At 45.4% G+C, this 22,861-nt stretch overlaps 1 protein-coding gene across 2 annotated transcripts in view; it reads right to left on the bottom strand.

Moving 5' to 3' along the window:
* Positions 1-22,861, bottom strand: part of LOC118363575 (actin-binding LIM protein 1-like) — a 137,429-nt gene that overhangs the window by 38,229 nt on the left and 76,339 nt on the right. The window lies entirely within an intron of this gene.

Raw genomic sequence — 22,861 nt, 5'->3', positions numbered from 1 at the left:
TTAAAATCAACCTTTCATTCACCCATTAATCCAGGCACACTACCAAGGGTTCACTGTCTAGCATGATCATTCAACCTGCCTTCAAATATAGGAGCGGTCTTCCCTTTGTACAGTACTTAAGTCAAAAGTATCCTCCCCTGAAACTGCATAATGAGGTGCTTTGCATACACAGCGACATTTCACTAATGCATTTAGGAACGGGACACTGACCAGAAGAGATAAATACCCAAATGGAGCAGCAAACAGCCTTACCAACCACCCTTCCCACTCACCAGCACTCTAACAGACAAGTGTCACGGATATGGGGCTATGGCCTGGGAAATGTGTCTTTAACCATCCCTGTTGGATCAAGACCACCTTCACACACAAACCGCACTAATCAAAACTCTAGTATCGATGTATTTACACAAAATTCATCTTTAGCAGAATTGTGAAATGCTCTTATGTAATCTCTTGATTAATATTCTGCACACACACTCTGTAATGGCCAAATCCCTTGGGAATGGAAGAGTAGCAATGGCTCCATTTCATCAGTGTATCCAGAATTGAACAAAGCAGCATATCTGTCTGCCTCAATGTAAGTGACTCAAATCCTTCTGCTTGCCTACTCTCTCATCTGCTGCTGTTATTCCTCTCTGTCTCTCTCTCTCACTCCTCTCTCTCTTTCCTGCCATAGTAGGTGTCAGCGTGTCTGCAGACAGAGATGCAATCAGACTATGAGTTATGGGAAATCAAATATTTGAATAATGTCACTGCCTTCCAGGCTTACAGTAATCGTGTCATAAGGCTTCTCTTGGTGATAGATAATAGGAAAATGTCTCATCCCTCTGTGTAGCCAGTGGATAAACAAGGCTAAAGCACTTATAACCCATTAGTGAGGTCCCATACCCAGTAACACTCATTGGCCTGAATGGCATATTGTCTGCAGCAGCTAAGGCCATTCTCAGAGCACAATGTAATCGTGATAATAAAATGACTCCTTAAACATTACATGTCACCTGTTGCTAAAGAGGATATGAAAACTTAGAAAACCATTGGCTGCAAATGGAGGGTCTAATATACCCCATGAATACTCTCTCATTTACTGTATTGTCAAAACAACTGATTTTCTGGGTCACTTCCCTTCAGGTAAAAGTAGGTATTGGAAAAATAGTAAAGGATACACAGAGAGAACAGAACATACTGAAATGTATATCAAACAATAAGACAAGACTAATGCCCCAAATAATAATTCAAAAATAAAGAAAACAATATTCAGAGTGCAATTTACTTTAAAATATCTGTGCCCAGAGAATCAAAAACGACATAGTTCACTCACCACACAAATAATGAAATACAATAGAATCTGGAAATAAGTTACTGAACACAAAATCATATACAGTTGAAGTCGGAAGATTAAAACTTGTTTTACAACCACTCCACACATTTCTTGTTAACAAACTATAGTTTTGGCAAGTCGGTTAGGACATCTACTTTGTGCATGACACAAGTAATTTTTCCAACAATTGTTTACAGACAGATTATTTCACTTATAATTCACTGTATCACAATTCACATGGGTCAGAAGTTCACACACTAAGTTGACTGCACCTTTAAACAGCTTGGAAAATTCCAGAAAATGATATCATGGTTTTAGAAGCTTCTGATTCTGGCTAATTGACATCATTTGAGTCAATTGGAGATGTACCTAAGGATGTATTTCAAGGCCTACCTTCAAACTCAGTGCCTCTTTGCTTGACATTATGGGAAAATCAAAAGAAATCAGCCAACACTTCAGATAAAAATTTGTAGACCACCACAAGTCTGGCTCATTCTTGGGAGGTACAAAAGTATCTATATCCACAGTAAAACTAGTCCTATATTGGCATAACCTGAAAGGCCACTCAACAAGGAAGAAGCCACTGCTCCAAAACCGCCACAAAAAGCAGGCTACGGTTTTCAACTGCACATGGGGACAAAGATCGTACGTTTTGGAGAAATATCCTCTGGTTTGATGAAACAAAAATAGAACTGTTTGGCCCTAATCACCATCGTTATGTTTGGTGTAAAAAGGGGTAGTTTGCAAGCCGAAGAACATCATCCCAACCGTGAAGCACGGGGGTGGCAGCATCATGTTGTGTGGGTGCTTTGCTGCAGGAGGGAATGGTGCAAGTCATAAAATAGATGGCATCATGAGGTAGGAAAATTATGTGGATATATTGAAGCAACATCTCAAGACATCAGTCAGGAAGTTAAAGCTTGGTCGCAAATGGGTCTTCCAAATGGACAATGACCTTAAGCATACTTCCAAATTTGTGGCAAATTAAGGACAACAAAGTCAAGGTAATGGAGGGTCCATCACAAAGCACTGACCACAATCCTATAGAAAATGTGTGGGCAGAACTGAAAAAGCGTGTGCGAGCAAGGAGGCCTACAAACCTGACCCAGTTACACCAGCTCTGTCAGGAGGAATCCAACTTATTGTGGTAATTTTTACTAGGATGTATTTGTATTTGGCTAAGGTGTATGTGAACTTCTGACTTCAACTGTATAAACATGTATTTTGGACACACCTACTCATTCCATGATTTTTCTAAGTGTTTTACTATTTCTTACATTGTAGAATAATAGTGAAGACATCAAAACTATGAAATAACACATATGGAATCATGTAGTAGCCAAAAGGGTGTTATTATATATTATATTATATATTCAAGATTCTTCAAAGTAGCCACCCTTTGCCTTCATGACAGCTTTGCACACTTGGCATTCTCTCAACCAGTTTCATGAGGTAGTCACCTGGAATGCATTTCAATTAACAGGTGTGCCTTGTTAAAAGTTCATTTGTGGAATTCCTTTTGAGCCAATCAGTTGTGTTGTGACAAGGTAGGGTTGGCATACAGAAGATAGCCCTATTTGGTAAAATACCAAGTCCATATTATTGCAAGAACAGCTCAAATAAGCAAAGAGAAATTACAGTCCATCATTAAGTTAGGACATGAAGGTCAGTCAATACGGAAAACTTCAAGAACTTTGAAAGTTTCTTAAAGTGCAGTCGCAAAAACCACCAAGCCTTATACTGAAACTTGTTCCCAGAAGGAACGCCACAGGAAAGGAAGACCCAAAGTTACCTCTGCTGCAGGGGATAAGTTCATTAGAGTTAACTGCACCTCAGATTGTTGCTCAAATAAATGCTTCACAGAGTTAAAGTAACAGACATCTCAACTACGTGAATCAGGCCTTCATGATCGAATTGCTGCAAAGAAACCACTACTAAAGGACACCAATAAGAAGAGACTTGCATGGGCCACATCTTCTTTTTCTCTGCGCACTCCTGAGAGGATTCTCTTGGTAAGAGCTCTATGTTAGAGTGTATAAGAGCAGATGTACAGTATACCCAGATATCAATAGCATAGAGAACCTTGCTAGCTAGCCTCTCTATCTGGGTGCTCTGCTGTCCCCCCACTCGGTTTGGCATGTGGCATCTTGTTCGGGTTTGTCCTTCGTTTAATTACTTGTGACAGTGTACCAACCTGGGTGATACTCGTATTGCGGTGCTGAGGGTTGGTTCTAGTTGTCTTTGTCTTGGTTTGTCCACCGGGTACTCCCCCGGTGTTGTTAAGCCCTCGGGCTCCACGCCTACCCTTGCCAAGATCGAGATGCTTTGTATGTTTCCCTCGTGCGGACTTGCAGCTCTCCCCGGTGACGCAAGGCGCACCACGTTTATCTCCATGGTGAACAAGCTATGCAAAGTAACTAACTTAATGAGAGTTGACCATTGCAGGACTAAGTACTAAGTTGCTAAACATACTTCCCTTACATCCTGCCAACTTGAACCCCAACAAATAAGCAAGAATAAGCTTATACGTGGCGTGAGTTTACAGCCGACCCACACATGTAAAGCTAGGACTAAGCTATAAACAAGTGCGAGTTCCCGTGCTCTCCCCGCACTGTCAGGCAGTTCACACTCCATTTACATCTCCTATACTTCAGATAGTGCATGACTCAAGGCAGATACTGTAGGTATGTAGTAATCTTGAGTATTATACAGTATTGCACAGTGTGTACTATAGACATAGTATATTACACTCTTGGCTTAACATTTCCAACTTTGGATGACTCGCGGAGAGCGGTATAAAGCAAACAGATACAAACATCCATTGAAGTATAGTCAATGTGTTGACAGAGGTGGATCATTTTTACATACGGTAGCCAGGGAGAGGTGAGGAGGGTAATGTGATTAGTCTAGATCAGTTGTCTCCAACCTTTTCTTAGTCAAGATCATTTTCACAATCAAAAAGCAAGCTGAGACCTAGCGTTCAGATAATTTATTAAAACATTTATTTTTATTTTTTTAACATTAACCTAATAAAAACTTATGTAGGAATGAGGTTTGTGCAGTAGCCCTAATGCATTATCACAGCATATTGGCTATATGCCTGGCCTTTTCAAAACTCTAGCTTTGATAACAAAATGTATCAGATGGTGTAGCACTTTCGAGGCACAGCTAAGCATACATTTGAATAATTTGCAAATAATTATCTGTTTTATTTTACTGGACTGGTGGTACCTGCATCTGATGGTCATGGTGCTTTCATGGTGCTGGGAACTCTGGGAAAAAGGTAAAATCATGAAGTCAGTGATCTTCAGGTCAAAAAGTCGGACTTCTAGAAAGATGCCAGAGTATCCGACTTGGAATTCCGAGTCGGATGACCCTTCAAAACGTTTTTTCCATTTTTTTTCGCAGTTAATAATACAGAGATATGTAAAATCAGGTAATGCCAAATTCCAGTATGAAGGAAGTATGCTTTGAATTCATTTCCCTCAGTCATTAGGTGCATTTTGTCACACTCCCATCTAACGAGTCCTTGTGAGCATCAGAGAGGAAAACACGTACGTGTTCTGACTGTCATAGCTTTCAGGAATGGGGTCATAATATTTTGTAGCTTAAAGCGTTTAAACACTAGAGCCCAATTCAACATACCACATATTCGCTTGAAACCCAGGGCCGGCCCAAAGCAGGTCGCTAGTGAACTTGCCACATTGAATCAACTAGCCTATTCCGGGCCTTCCGAAATTTCTGCGCTAATGAGTTTGGGACAGTTTTTAAATGATGTTTCCACTGGATGTATGATATCATCAGATCAGAGTATTTTGCTCTTGGTGATTATCGAGGCCGGGAGGGCTGGAAATGTTTTTTGAAATACTGAGGAACTATCAATCGCAATGGATGTTAGTTAACGAAGTCTGTTTTTTTGAAGCGAAGAAAACATGACCGAAAAGCTCAGGTTGTTAGTGGTGTACGTGGTGAGTTAAGACAATCAGACATTGAAAAATGTGTCACGACTTCCGCCGAAGTTGGCTCCCCTGCCTGTTCGGGCGGTGCTCGGCGGTCATCGTCACTGTCCTACTAGCTGCTACCGATCCCTTTTTCGTTTGTCTGTTGGTTTTGTCTTATTAGTTTCACCTGTGTGTATTTTGGTTTAATTAGCTTCCCTATATGTAGTAGTTTGACCCGCCCTTGTTTTGTGCGGGATTGTTTTTTGTTACTCAGTTGGTTGTGGATTTCATGTTTGTATTCTCCAGACTGTTTGGTCTTGTGTTTGGGCTGGTCTGTTTTAATGCATGTTGGCGTGACCGTTTTTTGGCCGGAGAATAAATCACGATTTACTGAACCCTGCTCTCTGTGCCTGATTCCAACCCACCACTCCTAGTAGGCTGTGACAGAATCCCGCACCCCTTACATGGAATCAACAGGAGTAGCCGCATCTCCTCTCCCATCGATGGAGGAAAGGGTCTTCCATCATACCAGCGCTCTTCATAGGATTGGTTCGGCCATGGACCAAATGATGGAGAGGATGGATCGATGGGAGAAGAGTGGCCTTCCCACCTCATCTCCAGCACCCCCTCCTCCAGCACCCCCTGTTCCTGCTAACACATATGGCTCCGGGGCTCTTCGGCTGACGCTCCCACGGGAGTATGATGGAACGGCGGCTGGGTGCCAGGGTTTCCTTCTACAACTGGAACTGTACCTGGCTACCGTGCGTCCTGTGCCCTCCGGAGAGGAGAGCGTGAGCGCCCTCGACTCCTGTTTGACTGGGCGAGCCCTCGAGTGGGCCAACGCAGTGTGGAATGGTCCGGACTCGGCGAGGGATCATTACCCCGAGTTCACCCCCCGATTCCGAGCTGTGTTTGACCATCCACCAGAGGGTCGTGCGGCGGGTGAACGGCTGTTCCACCTGCGTCAGGAGACGAGGAGCGTGCAGGACTTTGCCCTGGAGTTCAGGACCTTGGCCGCAGAAGCAGGGTGGAACGGCAGGGCCCTGGTAGATCATTTCCGATGCAGTCTCAGGGAGGACGTCCACAGGGAGCTAGCATGTCGGGACACCACCCTCACACTGGTTGAACTCATTGACTTGGCTATCCGTCTCGACAACCTGCTGGCTGCACGCGGGCGTTCGGATCAGGTCCTGTCGTTTCCACTTCCCAGCCCTCCTGCCCCTATCCCTATGGAGTTAGGAGGGGCGGCTTCGAGGGAGACCGGAGGAGGGGTGTCCTCCTGCACCAGTTGGAGGAACTCGTCTGAGAGTCGGGAGGGCAGGCTGAGCACTACTCGATCACCCTAGGTGAGTAAAGCACCAGACTCACCCAGAGCTTCCTGTCGGGCATATGTATGTGTTAACTTCTTTCCCTGGGTTTCTTCCCTCTCTACAGCATAAGGCGCTAGTCGATTCAGGCGCAGCTGTGAATTTCATGGATCATGGGCTCACGTTAAGGCTAGGGATTCCCCTGGTGTCGTTAGACCTACCTTTCCCCGTGCACTCCTTAGATAGCCGACCATTAGGGTCAGGAGTAGTTCGGGAGGCTACGGTGCCGCTGGACATGGTAACGCAGGGGGGTCATAAGGAGCAGGTTAGTCTGTTCCTTAACCTGTTAGAACTCTAGGGGCAGTATTTCATTTTTGGATAAAAAGACGTGCCCGTTTTTAGCGCGATATTTTGTCACGAAAAGATGCTCGACTATGCTTGGAATTGATAGTTTTGGAAAGAAGACACTCTGACGTTTCCAGAACTGTAAAGATTTTCACTGTGAGTGCCATAGAACAATATCTACAGGCAAAACCAAGATGTTTGAGTGACCAGGAAATCAACAGGATTTTTGAAGGCACGTTTTCAATGATCTCCTTATATGGCTGTGAATGGCACAGGAATCAACGGACACTTCCTATCGTTTCCCCCAGGTGTCTGCAGCATTGTGACGTCTTTGTAGGCATATCATTGGAAGATTGGCCATAAGAGCCTACAATTACCAAGTGTCCCGCATGGTGTCTGCGTGGAAATTGGTGCGCAAAAGTCAGGTCCCAGTATTTTTCCATCCGAATCAGAGAAGAATGCACGTGTCTAGGACTGGCATTTCAATGAAGAGATATATGACCAAACACCTTGAGGATTGATTCAAACAACGTTTTCCATGTTTCAGTCGATATTATGGAGTTAATTCTGAAAAAAGTTCGACGTTTAGGTGACTGAATTTTCGGTTAGTTTCGGTAGCCAAATGCATAGTAACAAAACGGAACGTTGTGTCCTACACAAGCATCTTTCAGGAAAAACTGGACATCTGCTATGTAACTGAGAGTCTCCTCATTGAAACATCTGAAGTTCTTCAAAGGTAAATGATTTTATTTGATCCCTTTGCTGGTTTTTGTGAATGTTGCGTGCTAAATGCTAACGCTAAATGCTACGCTAGCTATCACCACTCTTACACAAATTATTGATTTTCTCTGGTTCTAAAGCATATTTTGAAAATCTGAGACGACAGGATTGTTAAGAAAAGGATAAGCTTGAGGACAGGCATATTTATTTCATTTTGCAATTTTCAGAAATGCCAGTCTAATGTTGCTATTTTGCAATTTTCAGAAATCGCTAATGTTGCGTTATGGTAATGAGCTTGAGGCTGTAGTCACAATCCCGGATCCGGGATGGGGTCGGATTCCTAACAGGTTAAAGATTCACCTGCGATTTCCAGTGGTATTGGGAATTCCCTGGCTAGCTCAACACAACCCGGTGATTTCCTGGCGACAGGGGGCTCTTAAGGGGTGGTCAGAGGAGTGTTCAGGCAGGTGTATAGGAGTTGCCGTTGGTGCGACTACGGTGGAGAGTCCAGACCAGGTTTCCACCGTGCGCATTCCCTCTGAATATGCCGATTTGGCTATCGCCTTCAGTAAAAAGAGGGCGACCCAATTACCACCCCATCGTCGAGAGCACTGTGCGATAAACCTTCTGGAGAACGCTGCACTTCCTCGGAGTCACGTGTATCCATTGTCCCAGGAGGAGACAGTAGCGATGGAAACATATGTTTCTGAATCGCTGGGACAGGGGTGCATTCGGCCCTCCGCATCACCCATCTCCTCGAGCTTCTTTTTTTGTGAAGAAGAAGGATGGAGGTCTGCGTCCGTGCATTGATTATAGAGGTCTAAATTCCATCACAGTGGGGTTTAGTTACCCACTACCTCTCATCGCTACGGCGGTGGAATCATTTCACGGGGCGCGCTTCTTCACAAAACTGGACCTGAGGAGTGCGTATAATCTGGTACGAATCCGGGGAGGAGATGAGTGGAAAACCGCCTTTAGTACTACATCTGATCATTATGAGTACCGCGTCATGCCATATGGGTTGAAGAATGCTCCAGCCGTCTTCCAATCCTTCGTAGATGAGATTCTCTGAGACCTGCTCGGGCAGGGAGTGGTGGTGTACATCGATGACATCTTGATCTATTCTGCCACACGCACGGCGCATGTGTCTCTGGTGTGTAAGGTACTTGGGCAACTGCTGGAGCTGTACTGCAAGGCGGAGAAATGTGAGTTTTTCAAACAGGCCGTTTCCTTCCTGGGTTATCGTATTTCCACCTCCGGGGTGGTGATGGAGGATGACCGCGTTACAGCCGTGCGTAATTGGCCGACTCCGACCACGGTGAAAGAAGTGCAGCGGTTTTTAGGGTTTGCCAATTACTACCGGAGGTTTATCCGGGGTTTTGGTCAGGTGGCTGCTCCCATCACCTCACAGCTGAAGGGAAGACTGGTGCGCTTGCGTTGGTCAGCAGAGGCGGGCAGAGCTTTCAGTCGTTTGAAGGAGCTGTTCACCAATGCGCTCGTGTTGGCGCATCCGAACCACTCTTTAGCGTTCATAGTGGAAGTGGACGCGTCCGAGGGCGGGGGTCGGGCCGTGCTGTCCCAGCGCTCGGGCGTGCCAGCCAAGCTCCGCCCTTGTGCCTTCTTTTCGAGAAAGCTCGGTCCAGCGGAGCAAAACTATGACATGGGGGACTGGGAGTTGTTAGCTGTAGTCAAGGCTCTGAAGGTGTGGAGACATTGGCTTGAGGGGGCGAAACACCCTTTTCTCATCTGGACTGACCATCGTAATCTTGAGTATATCCGGGCAGCGAGGAGACTAAATCCACGTCAAGCTCGAGGGGCCATGTTTTTCACCAGGTTTCGGTTTACCATCTCATACCGGCCAGGCTCCCAAAACACAAAAAGCCGACGCACTGTCCCACCTCTATGATACCGAGGAGCGGTCCGTTGAGCCAACTCCCATCATTCCACCTTCATGTCTCGTGGCACCGGTGGTATGGGAGGTGGACGCGGAGATAGAGAGGGCCTCACGGTTAGAGCCGCCCCCCCCTAACTGTCCAGCGGGGACTAAGCTGATCCGGTGGGCTCATACTCTCCTCTCCTCGGGTCATCCTGGCATCGAGAGGACAGTGCGGAGTCTTAGAGGGAGATACTGGTGGACCACGCTGGCTAAGGACGTGAGATTTTATGTCTCCTCCTGCTCAGTGTGCACTCAGAGCAAGGTTCCTCGGCACTTGCCTAGAGGGAAGTTAAAACCCCTCCCCATTCCACAACGGCCGTGGACACACTTTCCCCCGTCCCAGGGAATAAGGTGAATGCACCAATTTGTAAGTCGCTCTGGATAAGAGCGTCTGCTAAATGACTTAAATGTAAATGTAAATGTTGTGGATCAGTTTTCTAAGTCCTGTCGTCTCATCCCGTTGCCCGGTCTCCCTACGGCCCTGCAGACTGCGGAGGCCATGTTTACCCATGTCTTCCGGCACTAAGGGGTGCCTGAGGACATTGTTTCTGATCGGGGTCCCCAATTCACGTCCAGAGTGTGGAGGGCGTTTATGGAGAGACTGGGGGTCTCGGTCAGCTTAACCTCAGGTTTTCACCCCCAGAGTAATGGGCAGGTGGAGCGCATAAACCAGGATGTGGGCAGGTTTCTGTGGTCCTATTGCCGGGACCGGACTGGGCACGGTATATTCCTTGGGCTGAGCTCGCTTGGGCTGAGCATCAGAGCCAGACCGAGGCTCCTGCGGTTGAGGAATGGGTACAGCGCTCCAAGGACACCTGGAAAGCCGCCCAGGATTCGCTAAGGTTAGCGGGAGAACGGCAGAATAGGAGCGCTGACCAGCACCGAAGTGAAGCCCCCATGTTTGCACCGGAGGACAGGGTCTGGCTCTTGACCCGAAACCTGCCCCTCCGCCTGCCCTGTCGGAAGCTGGGTCCGCAGTGTTTGGGGCCGTTCAAAGTCCCGAGGAGAATAAACGAGGTGTGTTACAGGTTACAACTTCCTAGGTATTACCGTATTAACCCCTCGTTTCATGTGTCTCGCCTCAGGCCGGTAGTGGCTGGTCCCCTGCAAGAAGGTGAGGTGCCTGAGGTCCCTCCGCCCCCTCTGGACATCGAGTGGTCCCCGGCGTACACGGTTTGTGGCATTCTGGATTCGAGACGCCGGGTGGGGGGCCTACAGTATCTCGTGGACTGGGAGGGGTACGGTTCGGAGGAGAGATGCTGGGTTCGGGTGGGGGACATTTTGGACCGTTCTCTCCTGAGAGATTTCCACCGCCTCCACCCGGATCGCCCGGCGCCTCGTCCTCCGGGTCGTCCTCGAGGCCGGTGGCGGAACGCGGGGGTGGGGGGGGGGGGTACTGTCACGACTTCCGCAGAAGTTGGCTCCCCTGCCTGTTCGGACGGTGCTCGGCGGTCGTCGTCTTGTCTGAAAATCTTGTCTGAAAATGTTGTAGTTTGGAATTAAAATTTCAGAATTTTTGGTGGTCTTCATAAGCCAGGATTCAGACACAGCTGGAACATCCGGGTTGGCAGAGTGTGCTAAAGCAGTGAATAGAACAAACTTAGGGAGGAGGCTTCTAATGTTAACATGCATGAAACCAAGGCTATTACGGTTACAGAAGTCGTCAAAAGAGAGTGCCTGGGGAATAGGAGTGGAGCTAGGCACTGCAGGGCCTGGATTCACCTCTACATCGCCAGAGGAACATAGGAGGAGTAGAATAAGGGTGCGGCTAAAAGCAATAAGAATTGGTCGTCTAGAACGTCTGGAACAGAGAGTAAAAGGAGGTTTCTGGGGGCGATAAAATAGCATCAAGGTATAATGTACAGACAAAGGTATGGTAGGATGTGAATACAGTGGAGGTAAACCTAGGTATTGAGTGATGAAGAGAGAGATATTGTCTCTTAGAAACATCATTGACACCAGGAGAAGTCATTGCATGTGTGGGTGGTGGAACTAATAGGTTGGATAAGGTATAGTGAGCAGGACTAGAGGCTCTACAGTGAAATAAGCCAATAAACACTAACCAGAACAGCAATGGACAAGACGTATTGACATTAAGGAGAGGCATCCTTAGTCGAGTGATCAAAAGGGTCCAGTGAGTGGAGAGGTTGCATGGGGGTCACGGCGATTTAGACAGCTAGCCAGGCCATCGGTAGCAAGCTAGCATAGGATGGAGGTCTGTTATTAGCCACCTCTTGCGTTCCGTCAGTAGATTAGTGGGGTTCCGTGTGGTAGAGGGGATTAATCCAAATCACACACCAACAACAAAAATAAAAACAATAGATATAGTTATAGAGGCCCAAGAAGAAAACATAATAATAATAAAAATAACTAAATTGTCCGATTGTCTATTCAGATAGCAGCCGGTAAGACAGCTAACGGTTAGCAGGCCGCAGATGGGCGTTCAGGTAACGTCGTGACGGAGGAGTCAGCCGGATAACTCCTTCGGGTAGATAACGTCGGCAGTCCAGTCGTGAAGGCCCGGTGGGGCTCTGCGTAGGCAGTAAAATGGGTCCGGATAGGTGACTGCAGCCCAGGAGTGATTGATGGAACTCAGGAGGGATTGACGGAGCTGGCTAGCTCCGGAATAATTGATGTTTACTTCGGAATCGACGAAAGCCGATAGTCACACGGATAGCAGCTAGCTAGCTGTGAGATCCAGGTATGAATGTCCAGAGAGCAGTTGAAATCCAGGGACATGGAGAGAAAAATTGGTCCGGTATGTTCCGTTCCGAGCCGCGCTGCACTGCGCCGTACAAAACTGGCAATAGATTTTCGAGCTAAAGGATAGCTGATGACCACAAACCCTGGTTAGCTGAATACTAACGATTTGCCAGTAAAGAAGCTAACTAGCTTTTGAACAAGCTTGTGATTAGATTCTGGATTAGCTTCTGGGCTAGCTTCTGGCAAGCTCCTGGCTAGCTTCTGGCTAGTTTCTGGATAGCTTCTTGGAGGATTACAGATTTGAGGTAAATAATACTTTTTTATAAATATAAATTGGTGAGGCGGGTTGCAGGAGAGTGTTTTGAAGATGAGTTGATGGAAAATAAAAATAAAATGTATGTGAAAAAAGTTATTATTATTATTATTATATATATATATATATACGGGACACGACAAGACGAGGACAAAAGACGTCTGAACTGCTATGCCACAGAATATAGCCATATTTGATCAAATACCAAGTCCATATTGATGGGTTCTGAGTTCTAAATGTGAAAATATGAAGTATCCTTATCCATGACAGAGGGAGAGATGCCAATGTAGAATGTTTACATTATGTCAGAATATGTTATTGTTATTTTAGACATCAGGGATATTATGGGGAGGAGTGAGGAATTTGGAGCCGAGGGCAGATGAAGTGAGGAAGAACCGATATCTCTAAGGTTCTGTCAAGCAACGAAGATGTATTGGCTGTTCAGATGTGTAGAAGGAGACTCAGCATAGGAGAAAGGGTTATATAGCAGTACTTGTGCGAATATGTTTCTCGTCTGTTCAGCTGTCCAACCCATTTGGGTGAATAAACTTGGTTTGAGCATTTATAGTTCCCCGTCAGTTCTTACCTAACAATATTATGTCAAGAACAGCTGAAATAAGCAACGAGAAATGACAGTTCATTACTTTAAGACATAAAGGTCAGTCAATCGGACAATTTTAAGAGCTTTGAAAGTTTCTTCAAGTCGCAAAAACCATCAACCGCTATGATAAAACTGACTCTCATGAGGACCGCCACATGAAAGGAGGAGCCAGAGTTACCTCTGCTGCAGAGGATAAGTTCATTAGAGTTACCAGCCTCAGAAATTGCAGGCCAAATAAATGATTCAGAGTTCAGGTAACAGACACATCTCAACATCAACTGTTCAGAGGAGACTGCGTGAATCAGGCCTCCATGGTCGAATTGCTGCAAATAAACCACTACTAAAGGACACCAATAAGAAGATAATTGCTTGGGCCAAGAAACACTAGCAATTGACATACGACCAGTGGAAATGTGAGATTTTTGGTTCCAACTGCTGTGTCTATGAGATGCAGAGTAGGTGAACGGATGATCTCTGCATGTGTGGTTCCTACCATGAAGCATAGAGGAGATGGTGTGATTGTGCTTTGCTGGTGACACTGTCAGTGATATTATTTAGAATTCAAGGCACACTTAACCAGCATGGCTACCACAGCATTCTGCAGCAATACGCCATCCCATCTGATTTGTGCTTAGTTGGACTATCATTTGTTTTTCAACCGGACAATGACCCAAAACACCTCCAGGCTGGGTAAGGGCAATTTGACCAAGAAGGAGAGTGATGGAGTGCTACATCAGATGACTTGGCCTCCACAATCACCCGACCTCAACCTAATTGAGATGGTTTGGGATGAGTTGGACCGCAGAGTGAAGGAAAAGCAGCCAACAAGTGCTCAACATTTGTAGTCTGTTTGAAAAGCATTCCTCATGAAGCTGGTTGAGAGAATGCCAACATTGTGTAAAGCTGTCATCAGGCAAAGGGTGGCCACTTTGAAGAATCTATAATGTTTTTGGTTTTAACACTTTTTTGTTTACTACATGATTCCATATGTGTTATTTCATAGATTGTGTTACTTAATTTCTACAATGTAGAAAATAGTACAAATAAAGGAAACCCCTTGAATGAGTAGGTATGTCCAAACTTTTGACTGGTACTGTACATGTAGTCCATGTATATGATGCCAGAAATATTATGACATGCCATAATCTTTTGGTCCAGACAGCCTCGGATACATGGTCTACACATGCTGAAACAGAAGGGTGCTGTTTCGCTCGCTTGTATACTTTAAATGAGATTTATGTGTCTTTTTGTCGGAGCGCATCTCAGTCAATTAAATTATGAATATTTTATTTGGACAGACAAGGAGGTACGGTAGGGTGGGCCACGCCCCCCTAAGGCCCACCCATAACGCCGGCCCTGTAGAAACCACAAAAAAACGCCAGAATACACACTAGACAACCACAATGGTGTTATTCAAATCACATGTTATTGTTGACATACACATATTTAACAGATGTTATTGCGGGTGTAGCGAAATGCTTGTGTTCCTGGCGCCAACAGTGCAGTAGTATCTAACAAAACAAAATATTGCAAAGTTGCTTAGGAGCCAGAAGCAGAGCTGCCATGTCTGTCCGCGCCATTTTAGTATTATTTTGCCACTGCATGTCGGATTTTGGCTGGGATTATTTGGGAGATCTTTTATTAAATGTCCAGAATTCATCAAACGGCCAGTCTAAATTTAATAAACGGGACGGATCTGGCCCGTGGGCCACCAGTTGAATAGCCCTGCCATACACACACCGTTCACATGCTTACCAACCAGATGTAATGATGAGTTCAATGTACAATGTCCTAGACTCAACCGAGCAAACACCACCTCTTCCTGATTAATCTGACCTTTAAATTGACCTTTCTTTGGAAAACATATAAATGCCGGCTCTTGGGCTCGCTGTCCCATGTCTTCTGCCACACATCTATCATAATGGCTCTAACCTTACATTTGACGTCACCTACCTGTGGCTATAAAGAAATAGGCTGAAGTTTGCTTACTGCTGTGTAATGTTAAATGCATCTCTATCATTAAAGACCAGGGTGGGATGATTTCTTTTTGTACATTTTCTCAATTGAAACAACGTTTTAAGTGAAATATTAGCTTTTGACTAAAGCCGAAAAAGACCGGAAATTCAAAAGCAAAATTTGACCTTATGCACTAACAAAGCTTTTCAGCATAAGCAGCTTGACGACAATACAAAAACAAAATATGTACTCACATTGGATGTGTTGATTAGGATTCAAACCTTCTCTCATTTATTATACAGTGCATTTGGAAAGTATTCAGACCCCTTTTTCTAAATTTAGTTAAATTACAGCCTTATTCTAAAATGGATTGAATAAAAATGTCAATCTACACGAAATACCCCATAATGACAAAGCAAAAACAGGTTTTTATCAATACCGTATTTAGCTAAGTATTCAGACCCTTTGCTATGAGACTTGAAATTGAGCTCAGGTGCATCCTGTTTCCATCGATCATCCAGGAGATATTTCTACAACTTGATTGTTGATTGGAGTCCACCTGTTTTAAATTCAATTGATTGGACATGATTTGGAAAGGCGCTCACCTGTCTATATAAAGTCCCAAAGTGGACAGTGCATGTCAGAGCTAGACAGAGCCACTCCTCAGTAAAAGGCACATGACAGCCTGCTTGGAGTTTGCCAAAAGGCACCTAAAGGACTCAGACCATGAGAAACAAGATTATCTGGTCTGATGACACCAAGATTGAACACTTTGGCCTGAATGACAAGTGTCATGTCTGTCGGAAACCTAGCACCATCCCAACAGTGAAGGTGGTGGCAGCATCATGCTGTGGGGATGTTTTTTATTTATTTTTTATTTAAATTTTAGCCCCTTTTTCTCCCCACTTTCGTAGTATCAAATTGTTAGTAGTTACTATTTTGTCTCATTGCTACAACTCCCGTACGGGCTCGGGAGAGACGAAGGTCGAAAGCCATGCATCCTCAGAAACACAACCCAACCAAGCCGCGCTGCTTCTTAACACAGTGCGCATCCAACCCGGAAGCCAGCCGCACCAATGTAAACACTGTGCACCTGGCGACCTGGTTAGCGTGCACTGCAACTGGCCGGCCACAGGAGTCGCTAGTGCGCGATGAGACAAGGATATCCCTACCGGCCAAACCCTCCCTAACCCAGACAACGCTAGGTCAATTGTGCGTTGCCCCATGGACCTCCCGGCCACGGCCGGCTGCGACAGAGCCTGGGCTCGAACCCAGAGTCTCTGGTGGCACAGCCCTAGACCACTGCGCCACCCGGGAGGCCCATGGGGATGTTTTTCAGCGGCAGGGACTGAGAGTGTAGTCAGGATCGAGGGGAAGATGAACAGAGCAAAGTACAGAGAGATCCTCGATGAAAATCTGCTCCATATGCTCAACATATGTAGACTGTTGGAAAAGGATTCCTCATGAAGCTGGTTGAAAGAACACCACTGTGCTACAAGCCCAGCTTCAGACGCAATCGTTAGGCAAGGGTAATTTCAGTGTAGGAAAGGATGAAACAGCGTCTGTGCCACCAGTAAGTACAGATAGTAGTATAAATCCCCTGGCACAGTCCCCGCAGCCGGACAACTTTCTCACGGTTTCTGGAAGGAAATGCTGTAGGAAAGCTCAACCGGTGTCGCTCATTCAGCCGACAGAAACTTTCAACCGGTTTTCCCCATTAAGCAGCGGGTCGGAGTCAGAGGCCGAGTCTTCTCTGGTCTCTACTCCTCCCGTTATGGGGTCTGAGTGCCGAAGCTTCCCACCATTAGCTCTGACAAATTGAAAACTCTAGTCATTGGCGACTCCATTACCCGCAGTATTAGACTTAAAACGAATCATCCAGCGATCATACACTGTTTACCAGGGGGCAGGGCTACCGACGTTAAGGCTAATCTGAAGATGGTGCTGGCTAAAGCTAAAAATGGCGAGTGTAGAGAGTATAGAGATATTGTTATCCACGTCGGCACCAACGATGTTAGGATGAAACAGTCAGAGATCACCAAGTGCAACATAGCTTCTGCGTGCATATCAGCTAGAAATATGTGTCGGCATCGAGTAATTGTCTCTGGCCCCCTCCCAGTTAGGGGGAGTGATGAGCTCTTACAGCAGAGTCTCACAACTCAATCGCTGGTTGAAAACTGTTTTCTGCCCCTGCCAAAAGATAGAATTTGTAGATAACTGGCCCTCTTTCTGGGACTCGCCCACAAACAGGACCAAGCCTGACCTGCTGAGGAGTGACGGACTCCATCCTAGCTGGAGGGGTGCTGTTATCTTATCTACCAACATAGACAGGGCTCTAACTCCTCTAGCTCCACAATGAAATAGGGTGCAGGCCAGGCATAGTGGAGTCTGCCACTAGCACAGTCAGTGTAGTCAGCTCAGCTATCACCATTGAGACCGTGTCTGTGCCTCGACCTAGGTTGGGCAAAACTAAACATGGCGGTGTTCGCCTTAGCAATCTCACTAGGATAAAGACCACCTCCATTCCTGTAATTACTGAAAGAGATCATGATACCTCACATCTCAAAATAGGGCTACTTAATGTTAGATCCCTTACTTCAAAGGCAATTATAGTCAATGAACTAATCACTGATCATAATCTTGATGTGATTGGCCTGACTGAAACATGGCTTAAGCCTGATGAATTTACTGTTTTAAATGAGGCCTCACCTCCTGGCTACACTAGTGACCATATCCCCCGTGCATCCCGCGAAGGCGGAGGTGTTGCTAACATTTACGATAGCAAATTTCAATTTACAAAAAAAAAAAATGACGTTTTCGTCTTTTGAGCTTCTAGTCATGAAATCTATGCAGCCGACTCAATCACTTTTTATAGCTACTGTTTACAGGCCTCCTGGGCCATATACAGCGTTTCTCACTGAGTTCCCTGAATTCCTATCGGACCTTGTAGTCATAGCAGATAATATTCTAATCTTTGGTGACTTTAATATTCACATGGAAAAGTCCACAGACCCACTCCAAAAGGCTTTCGGAGCCATCATCGACTCAGTGGGTTTTGTCCAACATGTCTCTGGACCCACTCCTTGTCACAGTCATACGCTGGACCTAGTTTTGTCCCATGGAATAAATGTTGTCGATCTTAATGTTTTTCCTCATAATCCTGGACTATCGGACCACCATTTTATTACGTTTGCAATTGCAACAAATAATCTGCTCAGACCCCAACCAAGGACCATCAAAAGTCGTGCTATAAATTCACAGACAACACAAAGATTCCTTGATGCCCTTCCAGACTCACTCTGCCTACCCAAGGACGCCAGAGGACAAAAATCAGTTAACCACCTAACTGAGGATCTCTATTTAACCTTGTGCAATACCCTAGATGCAGTTGCACCCCTCAAAACTAAAAACATTTCTCATAAGAAACTAGCTCCCTGGTACACAGAAAATACCCGAGCTCTGAAGCAGGCTTCCAGAAAATTGGAACGGAAATGGCGCCACACCAAACTGGAAGTCTTCCGACTAGCTTGGAAAGACGGTACCGTGCAGTACCGAAGAGCCCTTACTGCTGCTCGATCATCCTATTTTTCTAATTGAGGAAAATAAGAACAATCCGAAATTCCTTTTTGATACTGTCGCAAAGCTAACTAAAAAGCAGCATTCCCCAAGAGAGGATGAGTTTCACTTTAGCAGTGATACATTCATGAACTTCTTTGAGGAAAAGATTATGATTATTAGAAAGCAAATTACGGACTCCTCTTTAAACCTGCGTATTCCTCCAAACCTCAGTTGTCCTGAGTCTGCACAACTCTGCCAGGACCTAGGATCAAGAGAGACGCTCAAGTGTTTTAGTACTATATCTCTTGACACAATGATGAAAATAATCATGGCCTCTAAACCTTCAAGCTGCATACTGGACCCTATTCCAACTAAACTACTGAAAGAGCTGCTTCCTGTGCTTGGCCCTCCTATGTTGAACATAATAAACGGCTCTCTATCCACTGGATGTGTACCAAACTCACTAAAAGTGGCAGTAATAAAGCCTCTCTTGAAAAAGCCAAACCTTGACCCAGAAAATATAAAAAACTATCGGCCTATATCGAATCTTCCATTCCTCTCAAAAATGTTAGAAAAGGCTGTTGCGCAGCAACTCACTGCCTTCCTGAAGACAAACAATGTATACGAAATGCTTCAGTCTGGTTTTAGACCCCATCATAGCACTGAGACGGCACTTGTGAAGGTGGTAAATTACATTTTAATGGCATCGGACCGAGGCTCTGCATCTGTCCTCGTGCTCCTAGACCTTAGTGCTGCTTTTGATACCATCGATCACCACATTCTTTTGGAAAGATTGGAAACCCAAATTGGTCTACACGGACATGTTCTGGCCTGGTTTAGATCTTATCTGTCGGAAATATATCAGTTTGTCTCTGTGAATGGTTTGTCCTCTGACAAATCAACTGTAAATTTTGGTGTTCCTCAAGGTTCTGTTTTAGGACCACTATTGTTTTCACTATACATTTTACCTCTTGGGGATGTTATTCGAAAACATAATGTTAACTTTCACTGCTATGCGGATGACACACAGCTGTACATTTCAATGAAACATGGTGAAGCCCCAAAATTGCCCTCGTTTCAGACATAAGGAAGTGGATGGCTGCAAAACGTTCTACTATTAAACTCGGACAAAACAGAGATGCTTGTTCTAGGTCCCAAGAAACAAAGAGATCTTCTGTTGAATCTGACAATTAATCTTAATGGTTGTACAGTCGTCTCAAATAAAACTGTGAAGGACCTCTGCGTTACTCTGGACCCTGATCTCTCTTTTGAAGAACATATCAAGACCATTTCGAGGACAGCTTTTTTCCATCTACGTAATATTGCAAAAATCAGAAACTTTCTGTCCAAAAATGATGCAGAAAAATTAATCCATGCTTTTGTCACTTCTAGGTTAGACTACTGCAATGCTCTACTTTCCGGCTACCCGGATAAAGCACTAAATAAACTTCAGTTAGTGCTAAATACGGCTGCTAGAATCCTGACTAGAACCAAAAAATTTGATCATATTACTCCAGTGCTAGCCTCTCTACACTGGCTTCCTGTCAAAGCAAGGGCTGATTTCAAGGTTTTACTGCTAACCTACAAAGCATTACATGGGCTTGCTCCTACCTATCTCTCTGATTTGGTCCTGCCGTACATACCTACACGTACGCTACGGTCACAAGACGCAGGCCTCCTAATTGTCCCTAGAATTTCTAAGCAAACAGTTGGAGGCAGCGCTTTCTCCTATAGAGCTCCATTTTTATGGAACGGTCTGCCTACCCATGTCAGAGACGCAAACTCAGTCTCAACCTTTAAGTCTTTACTGAAGACTTATCTCTTCAGTGGATCATATGATTGAGTGTAGTCTGGCCCAGGAGTGGGAAGGTGAACGGAAAGGCTCTGGAGCAACGAACCGCCCTTGCTGTCTCTGCCTGGCCAGTTCCCCTCTTTCCACTGGGATTCTCTGCCTCTAACCCTATTACAGGGGCTGAGTCACTGGCTTACTGGGGCTCTCTCATGCCGTCCCTGCAGGGGGTGCGTCACCTGAGTGGGTTGATTCACTGTTGTGGTCATCCTGTCTGGGTTGGCGCCCCCCCCCCTTGGGTTGTGCCGTGGCGGAGATCTTTGTGGGCTATACTTGTGCTTGTCTCAGGATGGTAAGTTGGTGGTTGAAGATATCCCTCTAGTGGTGTGGGGGCTGTGCTTTGGCAAAGTGGGTGGGGTTATATCCTTCCTGTTTGGCCCTGTCCGGGGGTGTCCTCGGATGGGGCCACAGTGTCTCCTGACCGCTCCTGTCTCAGCCTCCAGTATTTATGCTGCAGTAGTTTGTGTCGGGGGGCTAGGGTCAGTTTGTTATATCTGGAGTACTTCTCCTGTCCTATTCGGTGTCCTGTGTGAATCTAAGTGTGCGTTCTCTAATTCTCTCCTTCTTTCTTTCTCTCTCTCGGAGGACCTGAGCCCTAGGACCATGCCCCAGGACTACCTGACATGATGGCTCCTTGCTGTCCCCAGTCCACCTGGCCATATCTGCTGCTCCAGTTTCAACTGACCTGAGCCCTAGGACCATGCCCCAGGACTACCTGACATGATTACTCCTTGCTGTCCCCAGTCCACCTGGCCATGCTACTGCTCCAGTTTCAACTGTTCTGTCTTACTATTATTTGACCATGCTGGTCATTTATGAACATTTGAACATCTTGGCCATGTTCTGTTATAATCTCCCCCCGGCACAGCCAGAAGAGGACTGGCCACCCCACATATGTTCTCTCTAATTCTCTCTTTCTTTCTCTCTTTCGGAGGACCTGAGCCCAAGGACCGTGCCCCAGGACGACCTGACATGATGACTCCTTGCTGTCCCCAGTCCACTTGACTGTGCTGCTGCTCCAGTTTCAACTGTTCTGCCTTGTTATTATTCGACCATGCTGGTCATTTATGAACATTTGAACATCTTGGCCATGTTCTGTTATAATCTCCACCCGGCACAGCCAGAAGAGGACTGGCCACCCCACATAGCCTGGTTCCTCTCCTTTCTAGGGAGTTTTTCCTAGCCACCGTGCTTCTACACCTGCATTGCTTGCTGTTTGGGGTTTTAGGCTGGGTTTCTGTACAGCACTTTGAGATATCAGCTGATGTACGAAGGGCTATATAAATAAAATTTGATTGATTGATCAAGGCAAAGAGTGGCTACTTTGAAGAATATAAAATGTATTTTGATTTGCTTACTACATGTGTTATTTCATAGTTTTGATCTATTCACTATTATTCTACAATGTAAAAATAAAGGAAAACCCTTGAATGAGTAGGTATGTCAACTTTTAACTGGTACTCTATTCGTAGTCCATGCTGTCTGGCCAGAAAGAGTATGTCATGCCATACTCTTTTGGTCCAGACAGCCGTAGATACATGTTCTAAGGCTGTTTCAGTGGCAGGGACTGGGAGAGTAGTCAAGATCGAGGGAAAGATGAACGGCGCAAAGTACAGAGATCTTTGATGATAATCTGCTCCAGAGCGCTCAGGATCTCAGACTGGGGCGAACGTTCACCTTCTAACAGGACAATGACCCTAAGCACACAGCCAAGACAATGCAGGAGTGGCTTCAGAACAAGTCTCTGATTGTCCTTGAGTGTCCCGGACTTGAACCAGATTGAACATTTCTGGAGAGACCTGAAAATAGCTCTGCAGTGACACTCCCCATCCAACCTGACCGAGCTTGAGATGATCTGCAGAGAATAGGAGAAACTCCCCAAATATAGCTGTGCCAAGCTTGTAGCGTCATACCCAAGGCTGTAATTGCTGCCAAAGGTGCTTAAAAAATGAGTAAAACATCTGAATACAAAAAAAAGTTTAAGGCTGTAACATAACGAAATCTGGAAAAAAATCAAGGGGTCTGAATACTTTCCGAATTCACTGTATAAGTTATATTATATAGTAATCAATGAGTGTAAATATTTTTTTTAAATTATGACAGATTGACGCTTTAATATCAGACGCTTTAATATCAGAACCACTGGAAAACGTGTGGCGAGACCACATTTGCCCATTACTTCTCACCACTTTCAAAGAAAGCATCAGCACCGACCGGGCCAGTACTCTGCACATTTTTGCATTCCAGTTCAAAATTTACCTGATCTGTCAGTCTACCATTGAAAACTACATGTACAAAAGTTGTGCCATTTATA

The sequence above is a fragment of the Oncorhynchus keta genome, chromosome 3 (genome assembly GCF_023373465.1).
Source record: "Oncorhynchus keta strain PuntledgeMale-10-30-2019 chromosome 3, Oket_V2, whole genome shotgun sequence".
Classification (NCBI taxonomy): Eukaryota; Metazoa; Chordata; class Actinopteri; order Salmoniformes; family Salmonidae; genus Oncorhynchus; species Oncorhynchus keta.
The sequence above is the reverse complement of the archived record's forward strand: the minus strand, read 5'-3'. Positions and strand labels throughout refer to the sequence as shown.